Genomic DNA, 19378 nt, shown 5'->3' with positions numbered 1-19378 from the left:
TGACCATTTTGAAGTTTTTGGCTGTGTCTACACTAGCCCATGTGTCTAAGGCTACGTCTACACTAGCACACTACGTCAAAGTAGCCTATATATAATTTGCATGGCCATTTTGAAGTTTTGGGCTAGTGTAGACGTAGCCATTATATGAAATCTCAGGATGCCAAGTGTCTCAATGTGCAAGAATGGGCTCTTCATTCTAACTGAATCCAGGAATGTGGCTTATCTGTTAAAAATAGGACACTATTATCTAAGAATAATTCTTTTTTATGGACAGCTGTTGATGTGTCTATATATTCATAAAAACTTTTCTAGCACTGTATTGTAATAACAGCAATATGCTGAAATAGAATAATTTAATCATTCTGCTCATGAGTTGTTATAAAAGTGTTTTTCAACACACACTTTATACAAACATATTTTATTCTCTTTTGGCCTATGGTTTGTTCATGAACTGTTTGCTGCAGTAATTTGCTATTCATCATTTCTTCTGTATATCCAGTCCCGTTAGTCTCAGAGTAGCTGTTCCTCACTCGATAAGGGTATCTGTAACCAAAAAGAAGCTCCAAACAATGGATGTTTGATTGCCTTATGGATAATGTGGGAGCACTTTGTAGAGTTAGTAGGAGCTAGATTGCATCTGAGGAGTTTTTAGGACAACTTAAATATTTTCCTTTCCAGATCCTTTGACTCAGACCTTACTTGTAATATCACTGTTAGAAAAACTAGGCTACTGTAACATCATGGGCTGAGGTCAAACTGAAAATTAATGATCTCTTATGACAAAGTAATTGTTTGTGGTTGCATAGGCAGAACTCCAACTGCAAATCACGGGGCCAGATCCTTTTCTGGTTTATTTAATTGCCACTGAGTCAGGACTGTGAACAGTAAACTTGCATAGTTCTAGCTGCAAAAGATGAGATCACATATCCTTCTCTGAGTTATTTAACTGTGTTAATACTGACTTAGGGTTTAGGGGCCCAGTTTAGATTGTTGGTATACTAATTTTGCTCCCACCTGAAGTAAATGCAATGTCTTAATGAAATAAATGTCAGACATTTTTATGAAAAAAAGATTGCTGCCATAAATCTTTGTGAAAAGCAAATTCCAAAGGGTTGCATATTGCAGTCCAGTTTGTAGTGTGTTAAAGGACGTGCAATAGAAATGCAGCCAGCCCTGTTTAAAAGCTGAAATGTTTGAAAATGTCAAATCAGGGCCGGAAAGAAGGCATGAAATACCAACACATGAACTCAAAGCTGACAACAGTGACTAAGAATGATGTACAAATGTTGTGGTATGTCTAGTCCAAAAGAAATACCTGGAACTCAGGAAATAAGATTCAACAGCTCAGCAAAACTAGTGTGAGGATAGACTGGCAAGTTTGAAACTGGGGATTTCCCCAGAGTAATATAAAATGTCTCATTTAATCACAAATATGATCTGGGTCAACTACTAACTATGCTAATATTGCACCAAAACACAAGTTTTGTTTAATATTTATAGACGGAGATTTTTTGGAAAAACGTGACTATCAAAAGCTTATCTATTAAATAGTATACTGATTCTTTGTGACTACCAAAGACAGGAAAATATTAGAAAAATGTATCTGCAAACATTCCTTTAACTAGAACTTAGACATCTGTTTCACTAGTCACTATTCTTTTTGTCAGTTTCCAGTGAACATTTTCTATGAATGATTTTTATTTGCATGTATGTTTGTGGAACTCGCTAATACTCTCATATTGAATTTCCCATATCCTGTTTATAAAATTTCCAGATGCTCAAAAAGCAAAACCAGGAACAGTAACATGCAATTTGGGTGCTCAAATTCCAGTCTGTCTGTCTGCTAGTAAGGTAAAAGGGCACTGTGAGATTCACCCTCCAAGTTAAGCTTTATGCTGAGCAGGGGCTAGCATGGCTAAAGTCAGAATTATTAAAGCATTTTCAAAAGGTAAATACACAGCTTGTACAAGGGATGGCAACCATTCTGCTACTCAATTTCATTATTAGTAGCATATGCAAATTCAAATCAGAATTTTATATCCGTTGCTATCATGTTATCTGTACCTGTTCCTAATGGTTTTCCTGTGGCAGACTGCCTTTCGAAATCTCTCCAGAAGAGGAATGCAAAGTTCACCAAGGAGGAGGTCAGGTTCCTTGTGTTCGTCTCGACACAGAGGTAGATACTTGGTGCTGTGAATCCTGCAGGAGGTGATGAAGGAGCCTGGAGGATTAGAAAAATAAAAGTAGTAGGCACACTACTGCCTATATACCAATACGAAGATGGATCTCCCTATCTTCCAAGATGGAGTGGGAACTCTAGCCCTAGCAAAGGGCAACAGACTGCCTCCCAGGAGAAAGCTATGTTGCCTTGGTCTATTCTGCCCTTATAAAATTTCACACCATCTCTGAAGTGTGTTGCCTCTGCCTTTTCCATTAACTTCTGCACCCCTCCTAGCCTATTGTAAACTATGTGGAGCCTTACTTGAACCATTTCCCCTTTGTAACGTTAGCAATGGGGTGAATGATGAACAGCACTTCTCCTGTGACAGGATATTAGCCTTTTGAACCCTAACACAATTCACGTGGCTGGCACTGGGAAAGTAAAGAAGCAGATGGGTATGGCGTCTACGGCACGTTAACATCTCTTGATGGGCTTGTGAATTAACTTTACACTCTGTTAGTGGCACCAAAATGTCCATTTTGACTGCCCTTGCAAATCAGACATTGTTTTCTCCTCCCCAAAACTTCACAACCATTACTCATCCTGCCACCCATTTTCTAAGACAGTGGTGTGCAACCTTTTTTCAAACCATGACCCCCATATTTTATTGCACTTGTATTGCAACCCCCAAGTTAAGCCCTACAAGTCCCACCAGCCCCAATCCCACTCCCCCAAACCCCAGATTTAACTGGCCTCAGAGAGCAAGTGTAGCTCTCCTTCAGGGCTGCCACCTCTCCAAAGCTGCTTCCCCTGCCTCTTTCTTCTCTGCGTATCTCTGGCAGGCTCAGCCACCCCTTCCCCCAGCTCTCTGCCAGGCTCCCCCCATGTGCAGGGTGGGTGGCTCCCTGTTCTGCCAGCTCTCTCCTCCAGGGACCCTTACTTTGCCAGCTGACTTCTACAGGGCTCCCTGACGCAGCTGACTGCTCAGTGGGTCTGGAGTCGGCTACTGCTACTTAAATAAATAAACTAAAGTCTGTTTAAGCAGCAGCAGCCTCAGAACCACAAGAGTGGTCAGCAGCAGCAGCAGCGCTCAGAGCTGCAAGTCGCTCTTTAAAGAGCTGCATGTGAATCCAGAGCCACGACCACAAGGAAGACACCCGTGACCCCCCAAAGGTGTCGTGACCCACAGATTGTGCACCACTGCTCTAAGAGATGTGTCCACACATATGGACATATGACCAGCGAAGAGAGCTTTCCAGCAGGCCACCATGAAGCAGGTCAACCAGCTGAGAAAGAGATGGAGCTGTGTTGGTCTGTACCTTAACGAAACAAAAGAGCAGGCCCGCAGCACCTTAAAGATTAACAATATAATTTATTAGGTGGTGAGTTTTTGTGGGACAGACCCACTTTTTCAGATCTGGAGAATCTTAATAACTGATAACTGAGACAGAGAGAATTTAAAAGAAAGAAAAAAAATGACAAACTGACAAGACAGCTAGATAGGACAGAAGAAATGAAGGGGAGGGGGAAGAAAAAGTTTCTGTAAGTGCCTGTTAAGTGGTCTGCCTGGGGTCACTGTGAATATCAAAGATGGGGAAATTGTCCTTATAATGTGTAAGGTAATTGATCTCTCTGTGGAGTCCAAGGTGGTAAGTATCCAAGTTGAGAATAAATTCTAATTCAGATGTCTCCCTTTGTAATCTGGCGTTGAAGTCTCAGGCTGTGTCTATACTAGCAAATTCTTTTGAAAGATTTTTCGAAAGAAGGGGGCTTTTTCAAAAGATCCTGTGGAGTGTCTACACACAAAGGTAGAGTCTTTACACTAGCTCCCTACTTTGAAGGGAGCATGGTAAGTAGGGTGTCAGGAGATTATTAATGAAGTGGTACACTGCATATGCAGCACTTTGTTAAGATAATTCTTCCCTGTGGCAACTCCAACATGTTAAACTTCAAAGTGCCAGCTTGCGTGTAGTTGCAGCTAACTCACTGATACTTCAAAGTGCCTGGCAACTTCGAAGTCCCTCTACTCCTCATTTGAAGGATGATGAATCAGGACAGGTGTAACTATACAGTTGCAGCCAATCCACTATTTAATGGCATAGGTGAAAGATGTAAATACTCTTTAACATAGCACAGCAGTCCTTAATTTAGAGATTGAAATAAGGAACAACCACCACAAAATATATGTAATTTGTCAGGTTATGATACAATAACATGCATATTTTACATGCAACATACTAAGGGAAAGCTAACTGAAAATGTTGCAGAATAATTTAATTAGGCATTTTGAAAATATAGAAAACTGAATAGTGATGACTTCCTTGCTTTTGTTGTTTATGCTAACCTCTGAAAATGAAAATTTACTAAATGCCTTATTGAAGTAAAAATACTATATTGGAAGCTCTGTTTCTTAAGAATTGTGACTAACAATATTAGTCATCTTAAACTGGAAATGACTGGTGAAAATGGGGAAGTTTGAATGTAGCAATATAGCAGGTGTTAGAGAAGGAAGAATGTTGCACAGTACAGTGGACAACATATCTTCTTCCATGCTCTTTAGAGCATTCTGATTGAGAGTGATAAAAAAATTTGGATTTTTGTGCTAGATGAAATGTTTAGCTGCTGGTCACTTGAGTCACATCTAGAAATAATCTCATGCAGTTCATTGTCTAAAATTCTGGCAGATTTATTCCAAGAACAACAACTTTACTCGGTTATGCTTGCATTGTCTGTATTAATATGAATTTATTAGCAATAATATGATTATTAAATTAATGCAGAATCAAGGTGAAACTATTACTACAATCATCACCATTATCTCCCTGCGCCAATCCTGCACCGCCTGTGAGTACAAGGTTATGGGAGTACAGCTAACTTACGTTTAAAACCAGCTTTAATCTGCTTCTTTGTGTATGTTCATTAGACTCAGGGTATAACAGCATAACATCAGAGGTTTCCAGTTCAGCTAGGCCCCTACTTGGCCTCCATTTTTGTGTGGGTACAAAAAAAAAAGAAGAAGAAAAGTCTGCATTTAAAAAAAGACGACAAGTCTGCATTTCTATCAGTATAATTGTTATAAGTGAACTGCATTATTGTAGATTCAACAGGAATCAGTCAGACAATGTCTTTTAGCATTATAGGCTGAGTATGTGTAACCTTCTTACAAGATATGGTTGGCAGCAGAAAGGGCTGGCTTCAGACATCTAGGGGTTGCTTTTGAAACTAACAGACATTGCTGACTCAAGCCCCCATCAAAACTGAGGTGAAAAAAGTCAAAATACCTTCTCAGGGAAACAGTTAATAAGCAATACTTCACCCCTGTCAAGCACTGAAACCATATGAAAAACTATTAAGGGAAAAGGAACACAGCATTAATTTGGATAACCACAGCAATATATCAATAGCATGTTAGATGAATAACAAGTAAAATACCTATACACACAATAAGTTTGACAGTCATCCTTTGACTCATTTTCTCTATCTGCTGGTGTGAACATCTATTGGACAAATATCTTTCACACACTATTTCCCACTCCTCTTTTTATGAAGGAGACACCTTGCTGCCTCCTCTTATTGCAATGTCACTTCAAGCTACTGTGCTCACTTCCGGCATTCAGTCATAGTGATTACAGTTCTTGGGGGGCTGGGTAGTAGCACCTTGCAACCACTTCTACAGTGCCAAAGACAGGTGCTTACTGGAGTTCACTGAGCTATGTCATGACACTGGATAATTTAAATGGCACACGAGATCCTTGACTGGTCTTTATTCCAGGGATTCACTCCTTTTATCAAAATTGTGTGTGTGTTATTACTCTGCTAGCACTACTCAAATTTAGACATGTAACTGAGCAAGTATGGTCAGTTATGAATAGCCCACTTCTCTTTGGCTTAGACTAAAACAAATCCACCCCTACAGTACAGGATCTGACCAGGAAGCTGGCTAGTACTGTACTTTGTAGATCTAAAAACCTCATGTATACAGTAACTACAGACAGCATGCAAGAACCTGACACAGACTGCCAGGGTATTATTTATTATGTGCTGTATCAAAGCCAAAAAGTCTAGAAATCCAGTTCTACAATGGCTTCTCACTTTGCAGTGAGCTGAAAGGGAGCCAGGTAGAGCAAACTGCTTTCTTGTTGTCCTTTCTCAAGAGACTCTAGCCAACTTGATCAATCACAACTGCCCTTTCATTAGTATTTGTGCAGCACAGGGGGATTTTCTAGCTGAGTCATTAAACTAGAGGCTAATGTTTTTGATTTACTTCCAATTTGTATTGTGTTGGGAGAATTGTGACAACATGTAATATGTTCTGGTGTGAGCTCAGTCTACTCACCTAGCTGAATGATCTGTGTACCCATTTTTTCATATGAATTACCCCTACTTTCTGATGTTTTTTCGATTGTTGTTTTTTTCCCCCCGCTTATTTCTTTCTAAATAGTGTATATTTCCAGAGCACTGCTGCACAAGTCTCATAAAATATACATTGTGAAGAATTTGCTTTCATTATTTTCAGAAGTCCAAATAGACCAATGCAGGCCACACCTTCCTTAAAAATCCTGTTTGTGAGGTCTGACCACTCTTCTCTGGAGGCTTAATCTCAGCACATTCTATTGAGAAGGGGTTGATGAAGAAAAGAAAGGAATTATTAAGAGGAGGCTTGGTAGATATATGTTTCTTCTACAAGAACACCAAATGAGTTTCAGATTATTTGCTAAGCCAGTCATTATAAGAAAAATAATTCTTAAAAGAAGCATATTTTTGATTAATCAGCAAGTGCTCTATTCTAGAAATGGAAATTTAAGTAATTACCCAAGTGACCTGGAGAATATTAAAGAGTTGTTCATTTGTTTGTGTGTTTGTTTGTTTTAGGACTTCATCAGTAAGGAATGTGTTACAGTTTAGGAAATGAAATTACCTTGTAGCCACAGTGTACCGCACGCTCTTGGTGGCAGCATGAGAAATAACCTAACCTAACAGATTGTACTGTCTTGCATTGTGATCTTACCAGCAAAGGAGGATGATACTAGGTCAATCCATGTCTGGGAAAAACCAAGAAATATTTAAATACTGTGGGAGGTGGCAATGTCTCAATAGGAGGCAATCTTTCCTTCAGAGCTAGTATTGAATCTATGCTCTGATATGGGGCTTGCAGGAAACTATTCTGCTCAAAAAAATCAAGGACCTGCTCATTTGTGGTTATTAAAAAAGCCCATGACACTTTCTGCAAAAGTTGGTATGGCAAGCCTGGTGTCTTTATCAGATTCTAAAGGGGTTACTTATATTCTGTTCACCCAAATTTCCCTGAAATTTCAGTTGCATTCTTTTTAATTTCCTGTCCCAAAGTACAGTCTTGCATAGTAGCACTGTGCAGTCTCACAGCCTGCTCTGCCTCCAGCAAAGTGAACAAAATAAGTATTGATTCCAGTAAAGCAAGTGAGCCCTCAAACCATTTCCATGTTTCATCTTAGAAGTGTTAGTATTTAGGTGATTGGTAGAGTGACTTCTATACGTTGTATTGTGTGGTAAAGCACTAAGGGATCCTCGGGGGTGGGATTACACAGATGTTCAGTATATTATGATTGAGCTGCTGGATATTTGCTGTCCTTAGTTTGTCAGGCCTAGGAGAATCTCACCATAGCACAAACCAAGTCATTCCTTTTTCACTGTGAACTGAGAGGAAAATTAAGATAACATGATACATCATCATGACCTCTGGAATTTGTGTGAGGCATCTGGAAATAGTTTCCTGAGTAATACCACCAGCATTGTCTGCCGCTATCTAAACTATTCAGAGCTCAACAAAGATGACACGGCAGTCTGAAACAGTACCACACCTATCTCCACACAGCAGCTTCCCAGCAAGTATTAATAGTCTAAAAATTTCCCTCCTGTTTAAATATAAGTGCTGACAACATGTCAGTTGGTAGCTCCAAGGTCTATACCTCCTTAGATATGCTATGTTTTGAAATTACAAAGATTGCTTGACTGACAAACATGTTGTAACAAAGTGGGCCATATATCATTCTTAAGATAATTTTCTCTTTATATTGAACCTGCAGGGCTCAGGTATGAAGTGTTGCACAAATATATCCATGACAAAAAATGATGGAGATGGGGCATGCTGGGTGTTGAATAAATGAGAATACTAGGGCATAGCTGCCAAACTATTTCTGTCTAATGTCAGGCGGATGGCCTGTGAGCCTCATTTATTTCAGCTCATGTCTCATCAGAACACTCATTGCCTTCCCACATGCAACCCCTTTTTACCCCATCTACTTGTGACAGAGCAGATAGGTAAAAGGGCTTCAGCCTTACTCCCACTCTGACCTTAGGCCTCACATTTAAATATACTTAGGACACTGGTGTGTAACAAATGTGGGGTGTAAATTGTGAAAGAATTTATAGGCTCAAGATCATTGTGTAATGTAAGTTTACAACTGTAGACTAGTGTAGTCCATTTTTACTGAATGTCTGAGGAGTTGTGAGATCTTAAAATATGTGCCCTTCTTTCTGAAAATACATGGCATCTGAAATTGTCACCTGCTGGTCTCTGACAGGTTTTTTACCTAGTGAGACCTTTGCTTTAGCACTGCACCCTTTAAGTATTTACTGGAGGATTTACCAGACAGAAAGAAGGTTCAGCAATGACAGTAACAAATTCTAAAATGTCACAAGACACATATTTAAAAATACTGAAGAACTAGAGACAGTCTTCTGGAATTAGGAGTGGAAAGAAGAAGGATGATAATGAAGTTAATTTTTATCAATGTGGTAAATTTTTGTATTGCTCTACACCATTCCACTGTGCTGCTGGCACAGATATGTGCCTGTGGTTCCTTTACTTCCTGTAAAACAAAAACTTACTTTATAGTGAATTTTTGTGAAGCTAGATGGCTCTAGGAATTTGGTAACTGTAAGCAGAGTGTTTCACCTGCAGCTTATGGGGTTTAAATCTGACTTGTGACTGTAGTGACAAGAAGTACTTACCATCAGCTTAATTATTTTTGTGGTTTTGTAAAATAAGTAAAATAAAAAATGGCATTGGAAATTTTAAAACCTTGGGCAGAAGGGAAAATAAGTACAAATGGCTTAAAAGGCCAAGGGAGTATATTAGCACTGCTTGCCTGATAACAGAAATGAAGAACTTCTTTGTGGCATCTGGAAGCACGTCTCCTCCCTGTTCTCATGAATCAATTCCACCTGAGAAGGACTGGCAATCAACTCTGAACTCCATTTCTTTCTCCATCCCCTGAGACAGACACTAAGGACACACTCAGACAGTCCTGGATGAAGAGCAACTGAATTAGCCCAGCAGGAAACGCCCTCATTTCCCTGAAGGTGCAGCAAATGAATCAGGCAGCATCACACTCAAGTTGCTCAGTGGTAACAAATATTCTAGTTTCTCAATTCCAGGGAGGTGATGGGCCTTCCCAGTAGGGTTAATTCAGTTGCTCCTATGGAGCACAGAGCAACAATTAAGCACTCCATTTTTATCACCATGATGAATGAAATGCAGAGAACAAAAAAAGACAATCAACACAAAATGGGCATTTTAATAATCTGGTAACACAGATAAGATGTTTTTTAAAAAAATCTAAATACCACTTTAATAAAATATCAAAACCAGAGTTTGGGGAATTGCAATGAAATATTATCAGTCTTAAATAGAGACAAATAAAAATAGGAAAGACTTAACTGGAACTGTGAAATCTGGCTAATCAGATTTCATGTCTAGGAAATTTTAAGTTATGATATTTAATTAAATTTCTCTTTTATTTTGAGTTTTCATTTGACATCTTGTCTTAGGCTCTAGGTGCTTTGGAAACACTGAGTGGACTCCTAGGTAGATTTCGCCCCTTATTTCCTACAATGTTAAAAGTCTTTTGAGGTTTATGGTAAGATCTCAATGATGTGATTGTTCATTCAAATATCATAGAATCATACCAAGCTAAGGTTGCAAGAGACCTTGGAAGGCATGTAATCCAACCTCCTGCTTAAAACACAACCAATTCCAACTAAATAATTTCAGCCAGTGCTTTGTTAAGCCTGGTCTTAAAACCCTCTGAGAGTGGAGATTCCACCACCTCTGCCTAGGTAACACATTCTAGGTAACATTTAGTTCCATTATTAACAACAGCTGTTATTGCAGACCTGCCAAAATAGCCGTCTCTGACCTCCCAACTGTCCTGCCTTTTAAACCCAAGCTTACCTCCATTCCATGCAAATATATTGTCATTTGTTTCTTTTCAAAAATTATAGCCATAATAATGCTGAATCAGGAAACTGAGGCTATAGCTGTTGATGAAATGAATCTCACATTGTGACAAACTGCTTCTTCTTGCAGATTTTCTTTTGTTCCTCTTTCTGAGTCATTGTCAAACATTCTAAAGGATAGTGTTGATCATGAGAGAAATGCCTTTTCCTGTGGCTTTTCCAGGCAGACAATGCCATTATACATTTTACCTTTGTCTTTACCTAAAAAGATACATAACTGATAATGAAGAACTTTATGTGTCATTAGAGTGCATTGCACCACACAGCAGTACTGGAAATGAAATACTTATGTGTTGCTACATTAGTTAGCTTCTAATCAGCACAATATGATTGCTTATCTGTCCTGAAGTGGAACTCACTGATCAACCATCTTATATTTTTTAAAAACCTATCAACAGGTGGGAAAAGGAAACTTGTGAATCAGGCGACTAGGTGCTGGATGTAAATCAGTAAAATGTTTGTAGCTAACTACTGTAATAACAAACAGTGAACTTCAATAGGATTTTAAAAGTCAAAAATAAAGTTAAAAGTGAAACAGAGGCTGTGTCAGAAAACATAAAGTGCCACCGACCCATCAGAAGACATAAGACAAGAAAATGGGTGGCTAAAATGTTTATCTAGCACTTTGCTTTCCAAACCATAGCATCTAAGCATTTTCCAGCCATTTATAAGTTCATCCTCCTTATGTACCTTTTAGCTAAGAAAGTAATGTTATACCCATTTCATAGACAGCTAACTGAGGAGTAAAATAAGAAAATCACTTGCACAAGGTCACACAAGATATTTGTAACAAAGCCAGTGAATGAACCAAAAGTCCTGAGGACCCTACCTGGATTGATGTACGAATCTTTTAATGCTTACAATGCTTCATGGCCCCATGGAGCCTGCTGTGTGCCATCATACTGACTGGGGATTTGGGTAACTCATTGCCTCTTTATTCTTCCAAAGTGTATTGGGTGAAGGACAATTTGCCTCAGGTGAGCAAGAGAGCTTAACAAATACAAGAGCTGGGCAGATATCACACAGGAATTATAGTTATGATTTGTAAATGAATTTGCTTCAGCCATGCTCACTCCCAGTTTGCACTATCCATGCCTGTAGAAACAAAACATTGACCTGATTACCTTTTTACTGGTCTGAATGTTAGCAATGAGAAAATTTCAAATCTGACAGGAAGAGTATTAACAGAGGGCAGATTTTAATTTCACCTGTGTGAGTATCTATGCCAGAAATGCTAGCAAAGTGTATTCAGTCACAGAATGGAAACAATGCCATCTGATTTATATGTTGCTTTTTGAATAATGAATCTCACATACATCAGATTGTTTGCCATCAGTCCACAGAGTAAGACAATTTTCAAATAAACAGTAATTAATAATTTTGGGGAAGTTACAGTCTGCTTCAGAAAAAAAGGTCAATTTCACTGTGTGCATTTTTTCATTTTGAATTATTTACTCTTTTAAAAATCTATAGAATGTACTAGTCTTGTGAGCTTAATTAAAATCAGTGAAAATTGTTAAAAGAAGGACAAGCTATAAAATATCATTAGAATAGTACCCTGAGTTGTGATAATTCTCTGCATGCTTACTTCCCCCTTTGATGTTTCTTTCCTATCCCAACCACGACACACAACATGGCCATGTGTGTATACCTAAAAAAGTGCTGATTTTATGCTTGCAAGCTATCAAAACTGGGGAGGAATTCTCCCACAGAAGCTACACTGAGAAAGAGAGGGAAATAATAACTCACTGGAACTAAGATCCTCTTCCACAACGCATTCAGTATTTGAGTAAGAGTCTCTGCCCTTGCTCTACTCCACCCACGCCCATAACTCTGTCACTCTCAGATTCTTGTTTCTTCTCCTCACTGAGAACATTAGGGAGCAGATTGTTTTGGGCAGAATAAATGGGCACAGATGTTACCACCTGCTGCATGTTCCTTCCTGCTCATTGGCTTTTAAAACAGCTCTTCTTTATCTTTTAAAAGTTTACTGGAGAGGGGAGGAAGCCTTTGGTGTTGCTTAGCAGTTACACAGCTGCAATTTTTTTGTTCAGGTTAGCAACCAAATGCTTACTGCAATGATACACTGTTTTCCAGAGGGTGCCTGAACGTAGATGTGCTAACATGGGTTCCGGTTTTGCCAAGCTAATTCTCTTATTTCAAAGACAAGAAATATCCTTCGAAAAATCTGCTTTGTCAAGGTTGAAAACATTCCACACCACAGATGGTGACCATAAGGTGTGACCATAATACTCTACCCATTTGCTTTGCTGCTGAATATTTTAAATCTATTTTATGTTATGGAAAGCTGAGCAAGGTACTGCAAATGCCTCTTCCTCTTGTTAGCTTCTCATTTCCATATTCCTGGCACTCCTGCTGCTACTAGTACTACCATGCATAACACCTTCTGCAAATGGTCCAGTTCCTGTTGCCTCTGCAGGAATTCCTTTAGGTTTTTTTGAAGAATTAATTGAAGGGAGGTAGAAGGGGCTGCTGAATCCTGCTATGGTTCAATACTCAGTTATAGAAGGTTTTTCTCAGGTGTTCTGCTAAATGATGGTTTAGTAGTACTATGACAAAACAGATTACAGGCTCATCACACCTCTCTATTATAATGTAAATCCACCAATTGCTTTTTAATGTAGCTGATGTGTTGAGGTTAAAAAAAGGTTTATGTACAGGATATTGACTTGTGAGGAAGGGGGTTTCCAGCAAGCGTGAGGGGATTTTCAGACCCTGCTAACAGTTTGGGAGATTTTCATGTGCACTGGAGAGCTTATCAATAGCAGTATCTGTAGTAGCGTACAGTAATTGGTTCCATGTCTTTCTGAGTCCTCCTAGCTAAGGGTTTTTATGTTAATATTAATGAACCCACCTGTGGTTGAAGGACCCAGTGGCTGTATCTAATTTTTCTCTTTTGTGAATCCCCGAATTTCATTGTGAGAATTGAGTTAGTGGCTTTCAAAGCACTCGCGCTTTGGCCTTTATTTCTGTTCTCTCCTTGACTAGTTCCACACACAAAGTAAAATGCGGGCTGGGGGTGGGGTTTGTATGAGTTTCACAAACATGCTTCTTCTCATTGTTTTTTTCCAGGTACAATAACATAAATTTGAAAAGGAAAAAACATTTGAGCACCGTGAGACTAAAACAAGAAGTAAAAGCGCGTACTTGCATCTCCCTCAATCCACTAAACCTTCCATAACTTCATTACTCCCACACTTCTGTGGGAGCTTTGTGGCTTGAAATGGGTATAGGGTAAGTTATTTAGAGCTCGTCTACATGGAGACACTCAGAAAAGATAAGCTGAATTAACTTTAAGTGGATTAGTCAAGTCACGTTAGGTTCCCCATCATCCCCTGGGAAGCACACTCCCACACCCTGTGGACACTTTCATTCAGAATTAAAGTGGCCTTAATGTGAAATTTAATTTGAAATTAAATTCACTTTGAAAGTGAATTAAACTACAGTGAATTATACTCCCTTTAATTCTGAATAGGAGTGTTCACACAAGGGTTTAGCATGGTTTAACTAATTTGTTTGAAATTCACACCTCCGGACAGTTTGGATTAATTTTCCTGTGTCACCATCTAGACAGACACTTATGTCTACAAAACAGTAGCTTCACATGTCACCGCAGCTTCCTATATAGCTGGAACAGGATTTTCCATAGATGTAAGTAATCCACTTCTCTAAGAGGCAGTACCTAGGTCAGTGGAAGCAATCTTCCATTAATCAAGCTGTGTGTACAGTGTGGATTAGCTTGATCTAACTGCATGACACAGCGTGTGATGTTGTACACACCCCTAAGGCATGCAGTTAGGCTAACCTGACTTTTAGGTGTAAACTTTTTGAAGAAGTAGCATTAAGTATTAATTATGGTGGGGGGGTACCCTCTTCAGCCCTGCACATCTTTTGAGATTACAAAAGTACATAAATATTATGTTGTCAGCTCAACACACGCACCTCCCCCCACCCCCGCTCCTGCTTTTTTGGTCTACATTTAGACAAGCATAATCCAGTGCAGCTCCCTCGATTTCAATACAGCTGCTCCCCCACCCCCATTTTATGCTAGATGTGACTCTGACCTTCACCTCATTTCTCTAATGTACTTGATTTAAAGGAAATGCACAAATCACTTAACAGTGCTGGTTTTGAAGTTGTTGCTTGCTCTTCTCACCATTCTTCATGGCTGTTGGATGCTTTTGCTAGACCAGCCTAGGGTTTGCTGTGCACACACAAATATGTAAATGCCATTTGGTACTCAGCTCCCTTATATTTGTGTAAATTAGGAGTGTCTGCAATGGAGTTAAATCATTGTAGAATGAGCCTGAAATGGGAGTCAAGACCTATATTTTTCAGAACAAGATCACAGGGCAGAGTTCTGTGTCTGGATCGTGTTCCCTCTGAAATGAATAGGATTTTTTTTTTCTATCAATTTCAATGCAAGCAGAATCGGGCTGTCTGTACTGACTGTTGTCTTATGTTACAGCCATTCCTTTTTGAGTCCTCTGCTTGGCAAATGCTGAATTTCCTGACAGGTCTCTCTCCCATCTTTAGCACTTTGTGGTCTGATGCTTCATTTTAAGCCAAATGGGCCTGTTTAGGCTAGTGAAGGGGAGAAAGATGGCTTAGGTGAACACTGGAAAGGTTGTAAGTAGAAACCATAGTGGGTTTATTCATGTGTGTTTCTCACTGCAGAGGAAGACACACAAAGCTTTTGTCAGTGCTTAAGGAGCATGCACTTTTACCTCAACTCTTTTTGATTGATATAATATGGATGATAAATATTACTCTGTAATATTTCTTAGAAAATTGTAAGCCAAACAAACAAACAAACAAACAAAAGAGTGCAATGAGGTTTGTCAGATTTTCCTTAAATTGTATAGAATCATAGGACATCCTTCATACCCACTGACTTCCCCCATCTTTACACTATCACAGACAGTCAATGTAAGGTATGCAACCCCAGCTAGATAAAAAATGTAGTTGGAGTCAACGTACCTTACCTTAGGAGCTACCGCACGGTCTACACCTCAGGAAATCGATGGAAGAAACACTCCCATCAACTGACCTTATGCTTCTTGTTGGGAGATAGGATACAGGAGTCAACTGTACAATGATCTGAGTTTGATTTGGCAGACAGTGGGGCAGCAATGGTTGGGAGCCTCAGGCCTTTTTGAATCTCCAGGCCCCAGAAGAGTTTCCCTCCTTGTCTCCCCTCCCCCTTTTCCCACACCTGGTTGGCAGTTGGTCTTCATTAGATCCGCTAAATCAAATACCAGTGGCTCGATCTTAGACCATCCATCTCCACTGTAGGCTAGTCTTAGCCTTAAGAGGTTTAGGCAGGGGCTTAGGGTATACAGACATGTCTGCATGCTTTTGCAGTTACACCTCCTGATTCAGCAGCATCCCATGCTCCTAATGTGAATAAATAGCCATTGCCAGACAGACTACAGCTACTCATTATGACAGCTTTTGCAGAATGTATCTGAGACCAGTACTTTAGTTTTTTGAGAGAAAGAATAACTTTGATATTGTCTACAGAGAACTTTTTCTCTTCATTCTAAACAGGGTTCACCCCATCCAGAGCTCATTCTACTGGACTATTATTCCTGATACAAAAAGAACACGTTATATTTTGTATACCAGTATATCTCAAATAATCATCTTTAGGTGGCGGGGGAAAAAAACTTTGACTAAGGGCAAAAACATTACCAGAGATCTGAAAAAAGCTTCTGTGACATTAAGACATCATATGAAAAAAATGGCTAAAACCAGAACAGAGAGTCACTCTAAATATTTTATAATATACAAAGTTAATTTTCCTGCTTTCATATAACTATTTAATGTGATCTGGTTACAATTCTCTAAGAACCCAAAATTTGAGTTTCCTACCTTTGTAAACTTAAAATCATATCTATCATGTCTCATTTCTTAGACTGTGAACTTTTTGGAACAGGGGCTTTCGTTATCTGTTTGTATAGTTCACAGCACAACATGGTCCTGGTCCACGTCTGGTAGGCCTAGGCCCTATGCTAATACAAATAATAAATAATGAAAAATAAGAGTAATATACATACCCTTGTTTTTTTGCATTTCATTTTCTTGGCTTCTTATTAACAGACATGTATTTGCAACTTCTGACTCCAACAGTTCAGTAGGCTTAACTAAATGCATGCATCATCTCAGATCTGTCAAATGCAGGTTATTGCATTTACAGCATAATTGCTCTTAGTGCATTTATTTGAACTTTCCTACATGTACATAGGATCACACATTCAGATAAACACAGCTGTGTTTACTTGAGATTGCACAACTCCAGATTATATGTGTATGTCTGTAGCTAGTGGACTGTACATTCATGGTACTGGATTTTCAAACACTTATAACTATTATTTGTCAAACAAACATCTTAAAATAAGTCCAACACACTTTTCTGCATTTAATATTAGAACTCAGTAAAAATATGAAAAACTTATTTGAAAGTATTGTGATTTTGGAATAAATTATTCACCTAAACATTATTCAGCAAGCTCTGATAAAGGTCCCTAGTCTTACTTTGGCGACACATCAAATCTCCATTAAAGCAAATGACTGGTATTTCACTTTATCATTTTTTATACGGGAACTATTATTTGCTGTTACTTCAGAATTATGAAGATCTGCTTCCTAAGGGTCTAATCTTGCCAGTATTTACGCATGAAAGTAACTTTACTCAGGCCTGGTCTACAGCAGGGAACAAAATGATCCCAGATACACAATTCTAGCAATGCTGTTAGCGTAGCTAGCATCGACTTATCAGAATTGACTATTCCCTGGTGGAGATCAAGGCTCTTTGGGCTCGTGCCAACGTCTTTTACCCCAAACAATAGTGCAGAGTACCAGGGTCAATGGACGAGCCCAGAGAGATCGATTTTGCCACATCTTCACAGATGCCGCAAAATTGAACTCTGGAGGATTGATTGCGGCACATCGAATGTGTGGTAAGTATACACATGCCCTCATGTAAGTTTTCCCATTGACTTGAGTCTTTGCAGAACTGGGGCTTACAACTGCCTAAATGAAGTTCACTTTGATGCAATACCCAGCAAAATCATGGCACTGAAAGGGCATATTAAAGGAATGCTGGATCCAGCCACCACTTTAAAAAAAATATTCTTAGGCTATGTCTACATTAGACATAGAAGTCAACCACCAATATGCAATTTTAGGTATGCCATTTGCATAGGTAAAATCTACTATCAGCAGTCAACTTCTATGCCTGTCCAATGCATGTAATTGGAGATATACATCTCCTAGAACTGGAAGGGACCTTGGGAGGTCATCTAGTCTAGTCCAGTCCCATGCCCTCTTGGCGGGACCAAGCACTATCCCTGACATCTATTTGCCTCAATTCCTAGATGGGCTCCTCAAGGATTGAGCTCATAATCCTGGGTTTAACAAGCCAATGCTCAAACCACTCAGCTATCTCTCTCCCCTACATGAAGAAAGGTCAACAGGAGCATTTCTCCTGTCAACCGTCCTTATTCCTCACCACTCACAAAGAGTTCCGGGGTCGACTTTGACCCCAGAAAGCGCCATTTCATGAATGAGTGAAACAAAACCCCAGAAGATCAACCCTGAGCAGATCAGTCTTCCACAGTAGTGTGACTGTAGCCATAGTGTTAACACAAACCTTGATTCTGCAATGACCTTAATTTGGGGATTCAGTGAAAGCTACTCACCTGCTTAAGCATATGCATGAATTAAGTTAAGCATATGCATAAATCTTTGCAGAACTGGCACTCATGTTCAGAAATGCACACACATCTAAAGCAAGAATACGCTCCTACAGCCACAAACTTTGCAAACTTTTTAATGTGAGTGGTTGCGCTAGTAACTTCAGAGAACCTGTGCATATGCAATGTTTAAAGAATTAGAAACAAAGTCCTGACAATAATGAAAAATTTAAAATAAGCCATTTCTTGAGTTAACTGTACTTAAGCAAATCTCAAAAATGTCTACATTTGTGAAAAAGTGAAGAACCTATTTTTTTCATACATGGATAATACAAATGCATTCCACAGCAGTTTTACTAAATGGTGTCCTTTCCCTTCTATTGCCTTTTCACCCCTTTTCCCATCCCAGAAAAACAAATGACAGAAAACCCAATTACCTTAAAGAGAATGAGACATTTCAGGCTCTTAAAATAGAGTCTTCAAGTCCTGAAATGAGGGTTTTATACTGAATGTGCTTCTTATTCTATTGCCCTAATCTTTAGTCCCACTGACCTGTGCTTGGCATAGGACTGGGAGAAATGTGATTGTATGGAATCTTTGCATTCAACCACTTCCCAAACTGGGCATTTGTCAAGATTTGGTTTAGCCTCTAGTCCAAATCTGAGGTGCCCACAGGCTGGTCTTGCCAGGCTTCCAGGTTAATACAGCAGTCATTGTTTACCAGAGCACAATACTGCTCCATCCAAGCCCTATCCACTGAGGGAATTCAGCAATTTAAGAGCCAGCTTTCCTTCTGCTTTGTAAAGCCAGAGTAAGTCAAAGCAGATACAATGGAGCTAGGATCTGGCCATGGAACTATGATGATGAAACAATAATGAGCTATGAAAAGTTGCTCTGTGATTGCTGAAAATCTTAAGTACCGGGGACAGATAAGTTTAGGGTTTAAATCCAAAACTGCTGAAATTCAGCAGCTTTTGCTGAATTTTTCTGAGTATGTATCTTTAAAATTAAAAATGAGAGCAAAATTCAGAGGTACATGTTCAAACAAACTGAAAAACAATATTACATTTCACTGAACCTGCTAGGTCACATATTACTCCCACTTACCCTGGGATAAATCTAGTTACCAAGGTAGCATTAGTGAGCGTCAAATTTGGCCCAATAAGTTTTACACAAACCTAGGACCTGTAGCTCCTTTGCCTTGAACCGTGTTTGTCATTTA

General features: G+C 39.2%; 1 long non-coding RNA gene across 1 annotated transcript; it reads right to left on the bottom strand.

Moving 5' to 3' along the window:
* Positions 1-442: 442 nt before the first annotated feature.
* Positions 443-11466, bottom strand: LOC142017150 (uncharacterized). Its single transcript, XR_012646464.1, has 5 exons — positions 11268-11466; positions 10374-10639; positions 5041-5143; positions 2065-2221; positions 443-543 (listed from the first exon to the last, which is right to left on the bottom strand). It is a non-coding gene; the product is annotated as an uncharacterized LOC142017150 (long non-coding RNA).
* Positions 11467-19378: the final 7912 nt, after the last annotated feature.

The sequence above is a fragment of the Carettochelys insculpta genome, chromosome 8, assembly GCF_033958435.1.
Source record: "Carettochelys insculpta isolate YL-2023 chromosome 8, ASM3395843v1, whole genome shotgun sequence".
Classification (NCBI taxonomy): Eukaryota; Metazoa; Chordata; order Testudines; family Carettochelyidae; genus Carettochelys; species Carettochelys insculpta.
Note: the sequence above shows the minus strand (reverse complement) of the source record. Positions and strands in the feature narration are given on the sequence as shown.